This window comes from Drosophila navojoa, chromosome 3 (genome assembly GCF_054131105.1).
Source record: "Drosophila navojoa isolate 15081-1374.11 chromosome 3, UAZ_NAV_1.0, whole genome shotgun sequence".
Lineage (NCBI taxonomy): Eukaryota > Metazoa > Arthropoda > Insecta > Diptera > Drosophilidae > Drosophila > Drosophila navojoa.
Window position 1 is genome coordinate 27501675 of NC_142891.1, and position 20374 is coordinate 27522048.

The 20374-nt window shown below is 38.5% G+C and overlaps 1 non-coding gene across 1 annotated transcript in view; it reads left to right on the forward strand.

Annotated features, from left to right (window-relative positions):
• Positions 1-19001, forward strand: part of LOC115563253 (uncharacterized) — a 46534-nt gene extending 27533 nt beyond the window's left edge. Inside the window, exons 3-4 of the transcript XR_016196362.1 lie at positions 18333-18397; positions 18448-19001. This is a non-coding gene — a transcript (uncharacterized LOC115563253). The remainder of the gene's footprint in view (positions 1-18332; positions 18398-18447) is intronic.
• Positions 19002-20374: the final 1373 nt, after the last annotated feature.

Below are 20374 nucleotides of genomic sequence, written 5' to 3' on the forward strand. Positions count from 1 at the left end.
TGGGCAGAGAGTCAAGTGGGTTAGAAAATTCTGTCAGCATTTTGTTGAGCTGAGAGTGACGGGGCGATTGAGGGGATAGGGAGTGGCGAGCAGAGCGTGGTTGGTTTCCAATTTATTGGATTGGTGCTGCAGCATCATCTAATATGCGATTAAATTGAACGTGCCCGAGACCAGAATCGCCCAGAATCCCCCAGAATCGTGGCCCCGGTCGTGATGTAGCGGCTTAACCTGCAGACGCCCAGCTTGTTAACCCAGTTGCAGCTCACCAGCTCCAGCTGGAGCAGCAGGTCCACATGGAGGGTTTCATTTCATCAAAACGGGCAACAGGCGTTGCTCTTTTCAGTGGTTGCCCCAGAGCTGCAAAATGGATTATTATGTTAATTACTGTCATGTCACGTAACGTGAAGCTGCTCCTGGCCCATGGGGAGGGGGCGGATGGCCAGGTGGAGAGCCGCATAGCTTTGGGCGATGTCATGGCTACTCAAGGCAATGCAACGCGATGGTGCTGCATTAAAGCGCCATTCAACTGCAAATTAGCACACAAAATATGAGCCGTAGTGCAGCAACCGTAGTGTGGCAACCGCCACACCCGAGTACCCATCTCTGGCAAGTTGCTCGCTGCGTATACATAATGCACGGCTCCGCGTTATTTGGCCGGCATAATAAATTTAAATTATTTCCATTGGCACGTGCACAGCATCAGCAGCAGGAGCAGGAGCAGGAAAAGCAATTGCGCAGCGGCTTAACAATGTTGCTAAAATAATATAAATAAATAACAGTAAGTAACGGTACGCAGCGCCCATTTTAAATAGTATTTTGATTGCAGCCAGAAAATATATACAATTTAAATGAAACAATTCAATTTATCCAAATTTAATGACAGAAAAATATAAATTTAAATTTAGTTTAAAAAATTTTTATTTAAATAAATTATAAATTAACTATTAATTATTAATTATCATGAACATATATGATAGAATGAACAATTTTATTTAAAAAGAAACCAAAACAAAAATTAAAGTAAATATAAATTAATCAACGTACAAATATAGTAACATTTTACTCCAATTTTAAAAATTACAGAAATTTATTTCTACGTATATTTTTAAGATTTAACATAAAAACATAAAAAATGCTGCAGTATTTCTTTTTATTACAAAAAAATAAGTATTTCTACAAACAAAATAAAGTTAGGAAGTCTATTAACCTACAAGTCTAGTGTAATATAATAATATAACATATATAATATAATATGGTACAATATAAAAGATTATATATTATATATCTTTATAATATAATATAATAAAATCTAATATAATTTTATATGTAAACCATGTTAATGTTATCTGCTTTTATTTATTGACCGCCGATTCGATTCCTAATAAAGTCATTCGCTTCCTCAACAGAAACAAGCAATATTCTAATTTCAGCTTCATTGAGTTGAATAAAGCGGGAATTAGTTAGCATGCAAACAGCTTTGCTGAATCAAAGCCTATTGATGATTGCCTCCACACGCCCACTCATAACTTATTGAATTTTATAATACAATCAAATGTTTTTTTTTTTTTTTTTTTTTTTTTTTTTTTTTTTTGATAATTTGATAGAATATTCTAAAAAAAAAAAAAAGTTAAATTTACTGCTTGATTTAACTTTTTTTTTTTAAGCGGACATTGAAACCAAAAGTTAAACATATTAAGTAACTTGTAGATTTGCTCGTTATTAAATTAGAATTCGCGAGAAGAACAAGAAGAAGAACAGATAACAAAGCGGCGAATGAGCCAGTTTCTCTCTGGTATTTTTGTTTTATTTTTTGGCTACGTTTCTGGCGCATGGCCAAGAGCCAAGAGCCAAGAGTAAAAGCTAATGCCATAGACGTAATGGTGGCAGCCGGTTTTAATGCCCATTGAATAATGAACCAAGCGGGCATATTGAAATTGTGATATCTAAGTAAATGGCACTAAGGGAAAGCAATTATGATTCAGTGAATTTACTTTACATGAATAGACCTGACAATTTTCCAGCCATTCAAGATTAAATTAATTTTTGTTTTATATATTATGAAGAGTTCTATAGACTTGAATTTTAAGCTGAGTCCTTAGTACTCCTTAGATTATTGACAAAGTCGTATATAGATCTTCTTAATACTGATTATATTTTCCATATGGATGGTATAGTTTATTTATGAACTAATCAAATACTAATATGGTTAATTATAATTTGTATAAGTATAAATATAAATCATCGCTTGCATATTAAAGATCTCTGTATATTAGCTCCCATTCTCAGTAGAGGGTATGTTGAAGTCAAAGACTTATTGGATTTCGCCTCTGGCAAGCGTGGTTTGGTACGACGTCAAAATGTGACGTGCGCTTATCGCCGCGAGCCAAACAAGGCGCAAACAATAATCATAATACTCATGAACATAATAATAATAATAATAATCATATGAAATAATATAAAAAATTATGTAAATCGCCGCCCCGTAAAAGGTAAAAACTGGCCAAACAAGAAGTTTTTCCTTTTCAGCTTGCGTAATGCAGCTCGTGACGAAAGCCCAGGCTAAGATTTATTTAATTAGCTGCCCGACGGAGCACAGTGAGACTTGACGCGCGAACCCGCATCATAGGTCGGACTACCTTTTTCTTCTTCTTGCGCTCGTCTCTCTTCAATGAAATATGATTTCGAGCAATTTTTTAGCTTCCAGCAAAAGTATTTTCCTAATTAATTCCACTTCTTACCCGCTGTCAACTTACAAAAACTTTTCGCGCTGCTCCACTCCACCAACTGCGTTAATATGTAATTAGAATTAGAATGAGAATTTATGACCATGTTCACGCTCTAATAAGTTGTCATCCAGCTAGCTAGCGGCGCAAAACTTCGCTGCTGCAATATCTAATTAAGTATACTCTACGAAGGGCATTACAATAAATGAATGCAACTTGAGTTTATATGAATATCATTAATATCTGGAAAGCTATTTAATTCAGTTAAGTGCAACTCACATTGAAACATCAGGTATATCATTATATTTGTTCATTAATATATTAATAAGTATCAATACATCAATATACTATAATACTATATCATATATAAATGCATCCATTTATATAGAGAAAGAATTTAATATATTTAATTTTTTGAACCATAAGTTCTGCTTCCCAGTTTTATGAATGTGTGAAGAGACTAGACAAAGTCAAGAGCAGTGCGAAATATCTGCTTATTGTATAGCTTAGCTGGCTTAACTACCTCTCTTAATTACTTCCACGAATGCTTATGGGTTCTATATAATAATGCTTTCCCACGATCTGTTTAATGTGTACTTCAACTATGCACTTGTGCTCTTGATTGCCCGCTGACTTAGCAGAGCTTTTGGATCAGGCTAAGCCTTAAAATATAATAAAGTCAAGAGCGTGTCTTTGTGGAGCTGAGTAAATAGTTGATAAATATAATAATAATGATGGGGATGACGAAACGATGCGACTGTAAGGCGAGCCGAAGGCACCTACGCCAAGCATTGCGAAAATCTGGTGGAAGGGAGGGGGAGTGGAAACTGCTAAGCTTAACGTTTACGTAAAATGCATTGCAAAAAGTTTCGACAAAGAAAAACCCCAATGCCAAGTTGTTATTATCAATTATGTTTGCTAATTGCAGAGGATGGCACAACAAGACATAAATATATATATAAATAAACATATATATTCGAATAAGCCTTTATTCATGTTGCCTATTTGTGGTTAACGCATTGGCCAATTGCAACGACCGCAGTTGACAAAGGGCCACCTACCAAAACAGGTGTGCAGTAGGTGTGCGTGCAATTGTTAAAACTATTATTTATGTGTGTATTACTGCTATTGCAAAGACAACTTTTTATTTTTGTGGCTCTTATGAATTTGTGTGCGATTTGGCTTCATTTTAATGAGCCGCAAAAATTGTTGTTATTGTTGTTGTTGTTGATGTTGCGTGCTCAAGAAAGTGTTGAAAGAAATTGTCGCCAAGGCAAGTGTGTTTGTTTTGCATACCCTATCGGAAGTGGGGTAATCTAAAACAGTTTACTAAGTAAAAACGCTTTAATTCTGGAATATAATCGTATGAAATCGATAGCTGCCGGATTAGGCATACAATAGATATGCTAGAATTATAACAGAATCGATTAATACAATCGATATACAAGAATTATAACACATTTGATATTCAAATAAGATTTTATGGGAGCTATATGAAATTAAAAAGTAGCTGGTATAAATTCTTTGTAATGTTTCATTACATCCCATCTCATTCATTATTGATTAAGGTGATGTGATATGCAGATATAGGTAGTCTCTATATATGGAGATTTTGGACCTAAGTAAATATGTATATTACTAATTTCAGTCACTTTCATTCAGAGTATCAAAAATTTCCAAACACCATCCACAGGGTATCCACTAGTCTGGCTGGCTATAACTTGCTTTTTGTCCAACAATTTGTAAACTTGTGCATTGTTGAGTGTTTAATAAGCGGAAAGACCACAAGACATGACTTTGATAATGCAGCCACAGTGCGTGGAAAGTTTGCACCCAATTGTGACAGAGCCAACAAAAAGCAAAGCCAACAGCAAATCTTATTTTTGTTTTCTTTTGTAATTTGGCTTTTTTACGTTTCGTTTTCATTGTCAACGCAATTAACAGTTTATTTTGTTTTCATTTGGGTGATGTATACGGTATACCTGATGCGTGTTACGTGTCTAAAATATTTGATATAGATCTGGGGATAAATTATGAGCAGGTCTCTCTAAAAAGAACTGTAATATAATTGCTGAAGTTTTCGCCCTGCTAGCATGAAATGCGATTTTTGCTCGTCTTTGTCTCTTTCTCTCTTTCTGTCTTTCTCTGCGTTTTTTCTCTGTTCTAATTACCTGGCCAAGATGAATTCATTTTCCGTTTGCCTTCGTTCCATTGTGTGCGTTAATGAGGCAATTAGGAGCAGTTGATTGCTCACAGTGACTGGGCAGATATATTTCCTATGAATAGTGAAAGTTTCTCCCATTTAAAAATTCTTGAACTTTTTTGCCACCGACAACAAAAAGTAAGTTTTATGCTTGGCTGCTTTCCAAACACAGCTTCGCAAATTTTACGATGTCCGACAGAAATATCTGGAAGTTCTAAGTTTTCATTATAGTACTTATATGCGCCATTGAAGTTAGGCAGGGATTATTGCAATTCTGATAATTTGGATATTAATGAAAGTTGTTGAAGGATTTCAGAGAATCCCTATGCCAAGGCTATTCTGCTGCTTAATTCTAATGTTCTTAAACTAAAATAATTCCATAAGAAACTCAATAATTGGATATGTGTGTTTGTAGCTTTTTGAAATTTGTATTGTACCATATGGTTGGAAAAACTAATTGAAAATTTGAATTAGCAAATGTTAAAGCTTGAATCTGGCTCCATCTCAAGTATTTTTCAATTATTTTTAAAGTAGACAAGTTTCACTTGGGTGGGGCAGGGGCTGCTGCATTCGCGACTTTTTGTTGCAAGACTGTTGCGAGTGACATTATCGGGCCACTTCCCTCCGTGCCACTTCTCTCGTGTCATATAAATCAGAGAACGCACTTAGCACAAATTGTGAAAGTTGCAAAAGTTGATGCCACAAAAAGTGGCAGCAGCAACAGCCACAGCGTCGCAGACAGCCCTAGAATTTTCTTCTGCCGCCTTCTGCATTGGACAAACTGAGGCAAATTAAAAGATAAAAAACCACAGCCAACTGAGAGGCACAACATGGCCCAAAGGCGGCCTCCACTGACGGTTTTCCTTAGCCATTTGAGAGACCGGCTGATGGGGCCGCTGATTGCGGACGCACGCACTCGCCACACGCTGCGGCGGCCACGCAAAAGAAACAAAAAAGTTGCAGCAGCAGCAAACGAGTTCTTTTTTTGCATTTTTTTTATAGCCTTTGCCGTTTCTTGCTTTTAGGCAAAGTTAAATGTAACGTGCCGTAAAATTACGGGACAAGAAAATACAGCGGAAAAGTGAGAGAAAGAGAGCTAAGAGCAGCTAAGGCGAATACAGCATACCCTGTCAAAAACAGAAAGACACTAGTCAATACACATATTTATTTGTATTCGCATCACACATACCCACTATTCACAATGAAAACGTCAGCAGTTTTTAATACGTATTCTAATGAAACGGATGTGGAAGAGAAACATACAATGAACAATAAAGATTACAATAGTTAATAACACCACAAGCAAGTTATATGTAATTATACATGCACTTAAATATATTATATTATTATACTATATACTATTTTTTCGTTATTGTTTTACCACTTCACTCAACTGACTGGCATAGTCCAGATACCCTATGAATTGCACTTCAATTGGCATAATTATTGCGCGCTGTCGTTAGCAAACGAACCGAGGGCAGTGGGTTAACGTGCGTGGCGCCCCCTGGCGGCAGCGGCCGCAATGTCTGCAGCTGCAATACAATTGAAGTTTTGCTTCATTTCAGTTATATATTTGATTGCTTTTATTTGCCGAAAACGAGACAAAAAGCAACAGTAACAACGGCGAAGATGGAGAGAGAGGCAGAGAGGCAGAGACGCAGATGAAGATAGAGATGGAAAACCGGTTGCGTTTGCCTCTGTTTTTGTGGGTGTATTTTTGGACGTATTATGGTTGTTGTTGCTATTGCTGTAGTTGTATTTTTGTGGCGGTTATGCAATGCGTCGTGTCGCCGCTCCAAAAGCAAAATCCAAATACAAATAAGTCACAGTTGTGCAAACTTACAGTGGGACACAAAATGAAACGGCTGCTGCGCTTTGTGTTTTTGCAATGTAATTGTAGGACACCCTCTTGCTGAGACCCACACACACACACACACATACATACATGCAATCAGAAAATCACACACACATCGACTTACCTACGCAATCTGTTCTCTCTAATCAGCTAACAAATTTGTTGACATACTGGGCAAACGACTAGAAAAACAACAACAACTTACACACTTACACACACGTTTACACACATACACATACTGCGAGCACACACACACATGCAATGCGAAACCAAAACAGAAGCAGAAACAAACGCAAACCAAGTAGTAAGCAGCTTTGGCTTGACTTTGCTTTGCTCTCTGCTTTGTGCTGCGCCTACTTAACTGTTGCTGTTGTTTGTTGCCGTTGTTGTCGCTTTTGCTTTTAATGCTACGGCTTTAACAGGCTGTCTTTTGGTTTGCTCATTTTCTGCTATATATAGAGTAGAGGGCGGTGGGGAGGAATTAACGAAATGAAGAGCCAAAACGCGTCTCCTTAAGTTGCTCTGAGCTTGACCCTTTTAGCAGCCCATGAAAGTGCTGCTCGCACAGACAAAAATAGAGGTGGATGCAAAACGCATAGAAAGAGAGGAGAGAGAGAGAGAGAGAGAGAGAGAGAGAGAGAGAGAAAACAAAAAGCAAGCAAGAAAATCTTAACTTAAATTTAAGCTTTAATAAAGGACCGCATGAAAAAAAAGATATTTATATAAAAGATCATTTATTATCAATTAGCTTAAAAAAATTAAATTAAAAACATGTAAAGTTTAATGCACTTAAGTATCAACTGATTAATACGATATTATTATAGAGCTAAATTATATTACAAATAATTATCAAAGATTATTATTTAAATTATGCACTTCTGCAATTAATTGTCTCAAACTGATCTAGAAGCAATTAAATTTATATCCGTTCATCTATCAAACCAGCTGCGACTCCATCCGCAGCGATATATTGTAGAAATGTGACCTAGTTTTTGTTCTTTAATTAAAGAACTCTTGTGTCATGTCAATTAATGGACAATTGTCTGATGCAATCCCTTAAATGTACTAAACATTTTATAGCGGTAATTCGCGACACATTGCCGCAACTCCTCAATCTCCCCTCCCCCGGTTATCGTCTGCAGCTCACCTACTTACAAGCAAAATGCGCCCGAAACCTTTTTGCGCACGTCAAAGCGGCTTAGCTTCGGCTTGAGTGCACAGCGGGTGTGAAAGAGAGCGCATACGCACATCCGTTATGGGCATAACGAGCCCATTGGCATTACTCAAGCGTCTGTCTAAAAGTTACTCTGACCGCCCTCCTTCCGCTCCACTCCCCGGCTTATAGCGTACAACATACATACATACATATGTACGTAATCCCAGTGCACTTTTGACTCGTCTCGTCTGCTGCTCCATATAAAAGACAGAATCTTATTGCTTCCGCTGCTGCTGTTGTTGACATACCCTACAATTGATGACAATAGGTGAGGTATACTGGACGTGGAGTACAAATCTGTGTTGAAGAATTGTGTATACATTATCAAGTGGAACTCGGCACATATGAAAATAGAGAATTGATTTCAGATAAGAAAAATATATAAAGAAGATATTTTTCAGCTTTGCTCTCTTAACTTTGTTGTTGTATTGGGAGCTAAGTCTATCCGATTACGTGTTGCTCAGCTATTTACAGGATATTCTCTAGCCAAGCTTGTCCCTAACTTGTTTTCTACTATGCTGCTGCTGTTATCGTTATAACAGAGTCGGCTGGCTGTTGTTGCTGTTACCTGTTGCCGATGCCGGTTGCCACTGGTAGCCCCATTTCCTATGAGTGCATTAGAAGTCAAGTGAATAAACAGCAGCTGAAGCAGCTGAAGCAGCAGAAGCAACAACAACACAACAACAACAAATGACATGTTGTGGCTGGAAACCGTTGCTCGCAAGTTGCTTGACTTTTTGGTCTTGGCCTTAAAAAGCGAACCAAGCTAACTTGTTGCGCAACACACAAGAAGAAGAAGATGTTGCGAGAGTGCGGGGACCGGCAAGAGTTCCCCGGTTCGAAGAAGAAGCAGCAGCTGAATCAACGCACCCAGCAGACAACAGTCGGGGCTGGAGCTGGATATGGAGCCCGACACTGTGGCACTTGGTCGAGTGCAACGAGTTTACTTTGTTGTTGTTTTGTCTTGTTTGCTAATACCCTCAATCCATTTGATATAGCCAAGTTAAGGCATAATGGATTGCTCCACACGCTTGCAACAATCATTAAGGGAGTAAGGGATGTTATCTAGACCTTAGGTTATATAAGGTTTGGATTGAAATCAAACTTGAAATTGCGACTTGATTACTTTATTTTCATTATATCAAATTGAAAGCTAAGACTTATGCATTATCTTTTCTAATATGAAATGGAACTTAATATATTCTAATTCTAATTTGGAATATTATAAAATTTAGTAAAAATTATTATTTTTTAAGATTTACATTTTAATTGAAGTAATCCCATTATTCAAAATTAACTTCTCCATTTGTAGGGTATTTGCAAGTTCCACGCTCCCATCTAAGGCACTCTTACTTGGCTTTGGTGTGGCTTGTTGTTTTGGGGTTTAGGCAGCAGCTGTTGCCAAATGTCTTGTTGTTGCTGCTGTTCTCTTGGCCCGTTTATCGAGCCGGCTGCCTGTTGCACTTGTTCTCGTTCCCGCTCTCATTCCCGGTCTAGCTCGGCCTCCGGCTCCGACTCGGACTCGGACTCGGACTCTTGTTCTTGTTCTGCTTCTGGTTCTGGTTCGTTGAATGAGTTTTGGGCTGGTTCAGCTTAGTTGGTTTGCAAGTTTGTTTATTGTTTTATTTTTGTATTCATATGCAAATTATGTTGCTCGCCATGTACGCATCTAATACAAGTATAAAGGCAAATACCCATAAAACATCTGTGTCTGTATCATAGAATACATATGCATTTATTTGTTAGCATTTGCTAACACAGAATAGGTCGCTGATGACGTGTGTTTTTGATTAACATATAATTCAAAGTGAAGCCCCACATCTAATTATTCCATGTTAAATGACAATATAAATGGCTGAAAGAAATTTGGTCTAAGAGTCGCTCAAAATTTATTATTATTATTTAGTTTACAAATCTCACTGTCACAAAATAATGTTTCAATAGGAATATAATACTCTTTTATATAATAATTCTTTGATTCGGACAATATTTATGTAATTCTTGTATATCTGGTATCTTATTTAATACTTGAATGACAAATAATGGTGGAGGGAAAGAGTAATGAATTGTTTATATAATTTGTGATACATAATTAAAATAGAAATATTTAGGTCAAATTAGTTTAGTGACAACCTTAAAATAAATGCAAATCAAATCAAGTCAATATATATATATAAAGGTAATCTATTCAAATTTAATATGGAAAAAATATTTAGGAACATCTATATTTATAATGATAATTATGTATAATTATTGTGGGAAACCGGAAGGTGGAATATCAAATACTTATATGAACCCTGACAAACCCTCGCCTGAAAATAAATAAATATCCTTTGCAAGTTTATTTTAATATATATACATATATTCATGTTAACTGGCGTAGCTGGCGTTAATTTGTTTATTGGTATAAATATAAGCGCGTGATGAGTTCAGAAACACCCTAAGCTAGACAGTGAACACGCAGACTGAAAATACTATTCAATGTACAATTTTACAGCTTAAATCAAAACATTTATGACATAAATGCCATTGCCAGGTCATTGGGCCGTGGCGCAAATTTCGGAAATTCAATCAATACTGGGCAAATATTTGCGGCCTTTTTGTTCCACTAATTGTAGAATATTAGTAATATGTTCATTTATTGTACATTAATTATATATGTATATGCTTTCTAGAGTTTGTAGATAATTATTTGCTGCTGTATATTTTCATTTGTATATAGAACTATGGCAAATTATGAAGCAAAATTTAATTAAAGTTCACTTCATTAGATTTCAATTATTTCATCACTGTAATACATCTGGGATGAAAGTCATTCACGAAATAATTTAATAAACGTCTCTCTATCTCTCGAGTAAAACTCTCGCACTTACTCCCCCCTCGCTTCCGCTCCTCCTCCCTCGCACATCGTTAGCTCAAAAGTTCTTTAGCCGGTGTCAGTTTCGGCATCGAAAATCTTGTTCAGCAACAATTGCAGGTTGAATGAACTGTGAATATACAACAATAGCAGCTGCCCTGTACTTAATCGCAAGGTTCACAGTAGTCAAAAATCTTTAAAGTAAGAGGCAGAGAGTAAGAGATGGGGAGAGACATAGAGGGGGGGCAACAAAGTCCAACCACAAAATGTGCGATGCGATCTGTCTGGGAACCTTCTCAACAGTTCATTATTTCATTATTTCCATTTATACTCACGCAACACTCATTTATAGTTATTCATATTCACGCATTCGCATTCACATTCAGATTCTTTTCCATATTCATATTCGTATTCGTATTTATTCAATGGCTGTTGCACACGCTCTTGTTTCGTTTAGTTCTTTTTTATTGCCTTTGCCTTAATCGAAATTCTGGGCTTTTTCACCTGCTCATTCTTACCTGGTTCGTGTGTGTGTTTTTGTCACCTGTTTAAGCGACTCTTTAAAGCGGATTTCAGTTAACATTTATTTAGTAATTTCATGTGTTTTGTTATTGCCGCAGGCGTGTTTCTTAATTATTATTTTCAAGCCCTTAAAATGAAAGAGGAAAAAATGTTGGAAAACTATTTACAGATCTGGTCAAAGTTTTTAATTGCATAACTCGGTTGCCAGGGGCGTAGCCAAGGCGTTAGCTATAAAGGGAAACGGCGAGAGGCGTGGCTGCAGCCAGGTATGTTGGCCGACTTAAAAAAATAAGGAAACGAAACAAACTCTTTCAAAATAAAACAAGCTTAAGCTGGACACACTTAAGGCTTAAAGTAAATGTTTGCAAGCAAGTAAATAAATAATGAGATTTAGTCAGTCATTTAACCAACTATAACAACCGAAAATATAAATAAAAGAGAGGATGAACTTATTAATATGTTTTACATTTTCTCTAATTTTTCATGCTATTGCAGAGTAGTCAATCCTTTAAGTCCGAAACTTGAGAGCACTTAATCAAAGAAATATAAATAGTTTAGTAATTTGTTAAAGTCATGTGCTCGCCGACAACAATTGAGAAAACTAATGAGACTCTCAGTGAAGCAAAAGGGCATTCGAATAAAGCAAACTAAACAAATTCGTGTTTTGGTACGTGCCAAATGAAAATGAAACACGAGAGCGCACAAATTTAATAAATATTAAATGAGTTTGTCATAAGCACACACTCAGACACACTCAGACACACGCACACACGCACGCACACAGACTCACTCAGATACACTCGGATGCGAGAAACCCTTGTTCCCATTACAAGCATACCGGGGTTTTGGCTGCTGCAGCGCTTCGATAAGGTGCCGAAAAAGAAAATACCTCTAAGCCAGGCCCGCAAAAGCCACTGCCACAGCGCGGCCAAGCAAATAAACACGCACTTACAGGCTTACAGCTCCTCGAATACCGCAACCCCCTACCGCTTACCGCTCACCGCTCACCGACCTGCCCCAATCCCATCCCAACTATTTGCTCCAAGTCCGTCCTAGGCATTCCGGCGACATAAATAACATGTGACAAAATAAATGCCACTAAAGTAAAAGGGCCCAAAAGTCAACTCAAAGGGAAGGCACGCAAGGAACAGGTGGCCGGGTGGGCTGCGAGGGGGGCGAGGGAAGGCAACGGTAAGGTATGCGTGTCCTTGTGGCATGCAACAAATGTCGAACAAATCGATGCCGAGTAGCGACAAATACCGAAAAAAAATGTGATTATAAGCACATAAAACTGCCTGTGAAGCCTTCGTCTGCCCCTCTCCGCCGTCGCCCTCATCGCGCTCTCGCCCTGAAGGTCCTACCATTTGGTGCGTGTCGCCAAGTCCTAGTTTGGCCGTTCGCAGCGGAACTTGTTGAATAAATAAGGAAATGAAAAGCAGCCAAACACATAGAGAACTGTCACAAAGTCTCAGCTCGATTGCTACGCAGGATATCCTCTGCCACGCCCGCTGCACTGTTGCCCAGCTGGCCGCCCCTTGTTAGCTCGTCCCATTAATAGAGCCCGCATAGCGTGAAATGCCCGAATCGTAGTTATGTTCGCCCAGGGACCAGCCAGACATCTGTAATTGGTGAAAATGGACGACAGGATGCGTCGGCAGGATGACCTGTGCCGGGCCAACGATGCTGCGTCCTCCAGTTTAGATTCGCATCTCTTAAATAGCGCCAAAACTGTGCTAGCTTATATTATTATCATGTCATACTAATAATGAAGATGATGCCCATTAAGGGAGCGAGTGCAAACTTCATTAACGACTTAGAGCCAGTTCTGGACATATTGGGTTTGCTTTCTCATTGAAATCCAATTGGATTTTCGAGGAGTCAAGTTGTAGGCGAAGTGTGTTTTTATTGCTCTCCAATTGTGGATACGTATTTAGAAGGGAACTGGATGGCTTGATGAGTTAGTTTTGTACTTAGATTTAAAATTAATTGGTAATTGATTCATTCTTATTAGTTGTAGACTTTTTCAAATTACAAGTAGTATTATTATAAACGTCGACTATTTTATGATAACTTTCATTTCAATTATTATTTTTAATTACGTTTAGCATTCTACTAACACAATTCCTAATCTACATATTTACAAGAAGTAAGTCATAAAAATTTAATTACAGTTTTTAAATAAATTTAAGATATAAAAACTATCTAGAATTTTTCAAATTCAGTTCAAAACGTCGAATATACTTACATAGTATGTAATTTTATATACTCATTTCCACTTCATGTCTTATACCTTTTTAATGACACTTAACGCTCTATTAAAATGAGCTCTTAATCTATAAATTTTCCAAGAAGTAAATTCCATTTCTTTTAAATTAAATAGATATCCAATTAGCTGTCATTTTTTCGTACAGTCCCACGGCGATTAGGCAATATTTGCTTTTACAGTAAAGTAGTTGAATGCCATGGGAACTTGACGAATAATAAACGAATACGATTTTTATTTACTCAACATTCACACGATTCAAAGCGTTGGGCAAACAGCCCAAATTTGTTGGGTATGTGGATAAACAGTTCTCAACGATTCTGTTTGTACAATCTAATGGCAAATATTCACTTCACAGCTGCCAATAGAATCTAATTCTGGTGCTCATTGTGTGTGTGTGTGTGTGTTTGTGTATGCGTGTAAGTGTGTTTGTGTGTGCTAGGGAATATGCACACCTTTCGTTTGGCCCGACTTCTGGCCATAATTGGCTGCCAAACTAGGGGCTGGCCAGCAGTGTGAACGAAACGTGCTGCCATGTTTCCATAAAGTTTTATCTCCTACCTATTTACCTGCTGTATCACGGGACTTATTCTATACGCTTTAGCTGAAACTTTTTATAAGAATTCAGATGGGGTGTCAGCAGTTGTGTCCGTAAGAGATTGTACAACTTGTTCAACTGCTGTGAGGCTTGATCTACAAAGTTAGCCTAGTTAAGCTCGAATTTCAGTTTCATAACATAAGTTATCGATAAAATGATTAATAAACCCTGAATATATTTTAATATGAGGCTGAATAAACATGTAAATTTATGCCAATAAGAATAATATTTACTGTTATCTATTAAGATATGAGTATGAATGATTTGCTAACTGCTCTAATTTTTTATAATCATAAATTTGTTCCTTGTTTTTTAAACATATTTTCCATTCCGATGTAAACGCCCATGATTTGAGGTCCATAAAGACACAATAATTAAATGTTATCTGTTGCCATATTTTATAGGGCATTTCCTCTTTAACATATCTCAATCTAAGCCACTCTCACTTGTTTGCTTTCAATTTGTACACAAATTGGACACAAACAAGTAAAAATGTTACAGTCGGTCGTTCCCGACTGCATAACACTCATTCACTCATTCATTTTGAAAATTTCCCTTGCTTTAAAAGCGTCGTCATACAGACAGACGGATGGATGGACTGACATTGCACGAAACTAATATACTCATTAAACTTTCGTGAGTGAGTATTAAATGTTCTGGCTCGTTGCGTATACGCCACATTGCACGCTGTTGCGCCGTGACCCGGCATACTCCATCTGAGTTGTCATTCTTTTTTTTTGGCCAAGCTGTGCGTGCCATGTTATTATGACTGTTATTAAGTATTATTGTAGTGTCAGGTTTTGTTGTTGATATTATTTCGCTCATATTTCAATAAGTTTGCCGTTAGTCATTCTCCGTTCCGTGTTCATATCCCGGCGGAATTGCTTTTCCGTCAGCAGCAGTAACCTTGCCATAGCTGCAGCCGGTGCTCAACCCTGGCCTTAGCCTCTAAGCTTGGTTCAGCCTCAGTTCACGTCCTCGTACGCGTCCTCGTCCTCGTGTCGTTGCGTCTAGCTAGTATCCTTGAAATATGGTCGCAGGCCTCCAATTGTCCTTGCAGCTCGGCAAAAATCTTTTGTTCTTCTGCATTGAGTGCGGCTTGGCCACACAGTTGCAACTATTCCTAGATCTCTAAAGTGAACAATGCAATTGAAAGGAACACCGACAGGCGATAATCTGAAGTGCCCACCGAAAGATATCCTGTACATGTTTCTCATGATATATTATGTTTATGTTTTTGATTGAAATTAGAGAGAGATTATGGGAGCTCGAAGTGGCTTAGTTCGAGGTATTTGCAGCAGCGTATTTCGCTGAGTTCTTTATATGAGAAAAATGTCTACCGCCTCCGCTTAATAAAATTGCATTTCTCAAACCTCTTTGTACTTTGAACTGTAATCGAATATGCGTACCATGCCTTCCTCATCGATTCGCGTTTATTACAGGGTATTTGCATTTTAATACCGTTGCATACTTTGTTGCGCTGTTTGGGAATCGCTGTCGCCCGGTCTCAGTCTCAGTGGCTTATTGTGCTCGATATTTCTCGCTTGCTGCTCCATCAACTGGCGTCCCGGGCTCTACAGATTCTATTGGAATATATATTGGCTGTCCCCAAATGCATTTGCATGCTGATTGCTTTTGCTTTAGCTTTTGTCCCCCGGCTGGGCTGCCGGGATATGCAATAACTTTGATCCTGTTGCAGCGACACATAAAACTTTCGCCCAAGTGCCAAACTCTCGAAGTGGACAAGCTGGCAACTGAATTGCTTTTGACCTACGCACTCCCCACTCCGGCCTCAATGTGACGATGTCCCAGCGCTAAAAGCTTACAAATGTTGCGCAATTTGTTAGCCGTAAAGCCGGCAAACCATTGAATAACAACAACTGCCAAGTTCATGGAATTAGATTACGGGTTCTGTGTGCACTATCAAAAGAGACCGAAAGAGAGTGCGAGGCAAAGGGAAGGGGAGCGAGAGGCTGCAGAAGGAAATGCAGGACTCGTTGCCTAGACAACAGGTTTCACACGGCTGCTGGCGTGTTGCTTATGTGGAGCACCGTGTTGCATAAGGCAAAAAATATCTGTGCCCCGTCAACGCGAGTGCATGTCGCTTATGTATGCATCTATTATATGAGTAGGGATTTGTAATTCCGAAAAAGAAACAAAAGTATTTAACTACAGGTAGCCGATTTCCTGTAATATAATAGAAGCCAAGTACTATTTTTAGATTATTGTTTGTACTTTACTCATTCTAAGTTATATATTTCGACAGTCACTACTATTTCTCACTCAGTGCAGCAACTACTATCTGTACCATTTAATGGTTTTTAGTAGTAAATTACTGCTACTAAAATGTATCATTATTTTCCTTTATCCTGCATTTATAGTATGACTACTACTTCTACTATACTTTTCGTTCCTTTCTACTTCCTTTACACTAACTTTTATTACTACAGTTGCATTACTTCGCAACTTATACTATTACCACAGTTCTACTTTTACTACTACTGTTCTACTTTTACTTACTATATTTATATTACTACTATATTTTTACTACTACTACTACTACTATTATTACAGCTCTACTTTCACTACTCCTGCTACCACTAATTTACATTAACTGCAATTATAGCTAAACTTGCACTTGTACTACCACTCTTATTGCTACTACTTTATAGGAAATATAATACTATTATTACTACATCTTCTCTACTTTTACAACTTCACTACTATTACTACTATCAGTAGTAATTCCATTAATTACGATTACTATCGACAGTAATAACGCCTTTAATATGCTTTCTTATACTACTACTAAAACGAGTTTCAATACTTATTCTACAACAACTTGCACTGCGATTGATGCTAATCTACTGCTAATTAAAAATTACCAAAATTGCTTGTATATATGTATCTACTGCTACATCTGCCGAACGCATCTTCTTTCAACTATCTATCAGCTTTTATCAACTGCGACATGCCTCAATCAGTTTAATGCGAATGTCAATGCTCGAAAATGTGATTTGCCTGCAGGATACATGCAGCCATCAATACCCGATAGCATGCACTGACGAGAAATTCATGTGTTGCGCATCTCTTTTGGTTGCCATAGGATCCTTTCAATTGGCCCACACACACAAAGAGAGCTTAACAGCATTGTCCTGGGCAGAAGTAGAGACAAAACCTAATCAGATTGTTGGCTGCATTGTTGGGAGCCAGCGCCTGGGCTCGGCCCATAAATTACTTTCGGTGTCTGTTGCTGCCTCGGCACCGGCATCGACATCGGCATCGGGTCTCTGGCCAGGAAATACGCCTTTTAACTAAGTTGCGAACCGGACCCAAAAGCTGCCAGACTGCGACTGCGACTGCGAGTGCTCTGCCCTGCCCAACAGCAAGGAGCAGTTCGCAATAAATCACGAAAATTGTCGCAGCCTGTTGTTTGTTATTGCTCTTGCTCTTGCTGTTGTTGTTGTGGCTGCTGTTTGCAGTTTACTGGGAGATTTTTCATTTTATGGCAACTGGCATTGTTGTGACACTCGTTTGTTGGCGCTGTTGCCGTGGCTGTTGCTGTTTCGCTTCTGGGCAACGTCCTCCGCAAATCCTGTCATGCAAATTATGTTGAGCCTTTTGTCCAAATGCAATGGCCTGGCACATATTTTCTTTTATATTGTGCAGCCCGCTACGCATTATTATATTATTTATGTTTATTTACAGACGCCCGCGCTCGTTCGTGCTTACTGAATATGAAAAATAAATACAGCTTGCGCAAAAAATGTAAAATGAAATAAAATAATAAACTCAGAGAAATAAATATTTTTGACGCCCTGTTTGCTCAGTCTGAATTGGCAAATGAAGTGTGCTTAATCAGTGCTTAAATATTAAAAATTACATTCAACAAGCTCTATTATGACAGCAAATATTATTCTACAAATTTATGTGGCTAGAGAAACAATATACTCAAAGCTTTTTGTATTATTTCACTCCAATATTCAAGTATCACACCTGCGCTTACCTTTTGACTGCATTTAACACTCAATCAATGTGATAGCACAGCAAATTGCGTTATGCTTATACAATTTGGTTTCTTCTTTGCATTTACAGAACTTTCTTGGGGAGGCAGCTTCGCAAGCAGGAGGTGGAATCTGAGTCGACACCAAATTGAAATTGTAAGTGAACCGTTTTTATAAATCTACATTAAATTGTGCTCTGTCGCCAGCAAAGACTCAGTGGCAAAGTGCGTGTGAAATGACTTCAAGCGCGTTTTGGCGCAGCGTTAACGGTGCGTATGATTGATATGCGAACCGTTACCGCGCGCGTGCGAATCCTGTGGCTGGCTGCGAATTTAATTTGATGCCGCGGTGTTAAATAGCGCATAACTAGCCCTGAAATGTGACACGTCGCCACACAAACCCAGTGCCCAGCCCAGCCCAGCCGCCCTAACAATCCAAATACCTGACTTGAATCGCAGCTCCTGGAAAACATTTCGAATTGCAAAATTTGTGAAGTGTGGGTGAATGCTTATGGACTTCAGTTTCACATTGTCAGAGCTTGAATTATGCTAAGTTTAATTGTATTCATTCTCAGAAGGAGTTGAGCTCAGAGAAAAGGCATCTTAATTATGCTGCAAAGCAGAGATAATGAAATTGAAAACATTTTGTGACAGCGGAAAATTCTCTACACATTTTCTGCATATTTAGAAACTGGAAATATGTATTTATTTTGAAGTAAGTTCCTCATTGCTTTCTGAATTGCGATTGCCGAAATTTTTTACTACGGAATTTCGTATATATAAAGTATCAAAAATCATAGTTTACATATACAAATTGTATTTTAAGATCCTTGTAAAATATTTATGAACCATTAACTAAACCAAAATTCGTCATTCATGCAGTTTTTGCCTCTCACGAGTCCATTCAAAAGTTTTTGCAAAATAGGCTTTATCCTCTACAATGGGGACATACGTTTTAGTCGATTTCCACACCTTCCGTCCCCTCATTCTCTCAGTGTACATACATCTAACAGCATGCTGAATGCAGTTTTAATTACAAGGCCCACATCGAAATGTTTTGTCTGCATAGAACCAAACACGTACAATGCGCCGAGGCTCTACAATGGCTTATATAAGCGTCTATTGATAAGCTGGACAGAACAGAGGGTGTGGTAGATAAAGGGAAGGAAGTGACGGAGAGAGAGAGAGAGATAGGCAGATAGGCAGAGAGAGAGAGAGAGAGAGAGAGAGAGAGAGAGAGAGAAAGAGGGCGTGTGTGTGAGAGAGTTACAAGGACACAGTTTCTGTGGCTTTTGAGTTTGTACATGCTTGGAGTGCCTGTGGCTCGGCCAGGTTTAAGGGCAAAGCATTGCTGATGGCAATTGTTCTGAGAGGGCTTAATTAAGACCATGAGCAGCTAAATTGCACAATTCTACGTTGCGAATTCAGAGATTATTGGAAGCAAGGCAAGCCCAACTTAGCTCGAACAGCGAGCAAAAATATTCTGTCATTCTTTGAGCTAACTCAATATTTACCTAATTCCCTAGAAAACTATAAGCGCTTACTCACATGCTGTGCGCTCCGTTATATCCTCTTATGTTTCACATTCGCTGCGAGCTAACAACAATATTTTGTTTGATGCAACTGCGTCGAGCAATGGCTAGGGTGCTGCATCGTGTAGAACATATCACGCATACGCCCTGCTGAGCGCAAGCGAACTTCTAATTCGGTTATGTCGCTCGAGGGGCACAAGGGGCGTGGCTGCATAGACGTAGACACGTGCCAAATGCTTGAATATGTCGAGCCACCGCAGAGAATGTCAGCTACACTCTTTGACGTGTATGTGTGTGTGCGAGCTGGTGCGAACTTCGATTGACAAAGCGAATGAATTATGCAAGTTGCAAGCACTCGAAATGCGGCGTGTAGCGTGTGGTATGTGGCATGTGGCATGTGGCTGAAATCGAATTTATGCGCAGGAAACGTTTTCATTTTGTGCTCAAAGTGTTGCCTCGACTTTCAATTCAAGTGCCACATCTACGACTCGAGAGGCAGTTGCGAGAACTTCTGGGTGCGCGCCCGTCTCGCGCGCCGTCTCTAATTGTGAAAGGCCGTTGGCGGTTTAAATATTTAATATCTAGCATTGTGGGCCGCACAC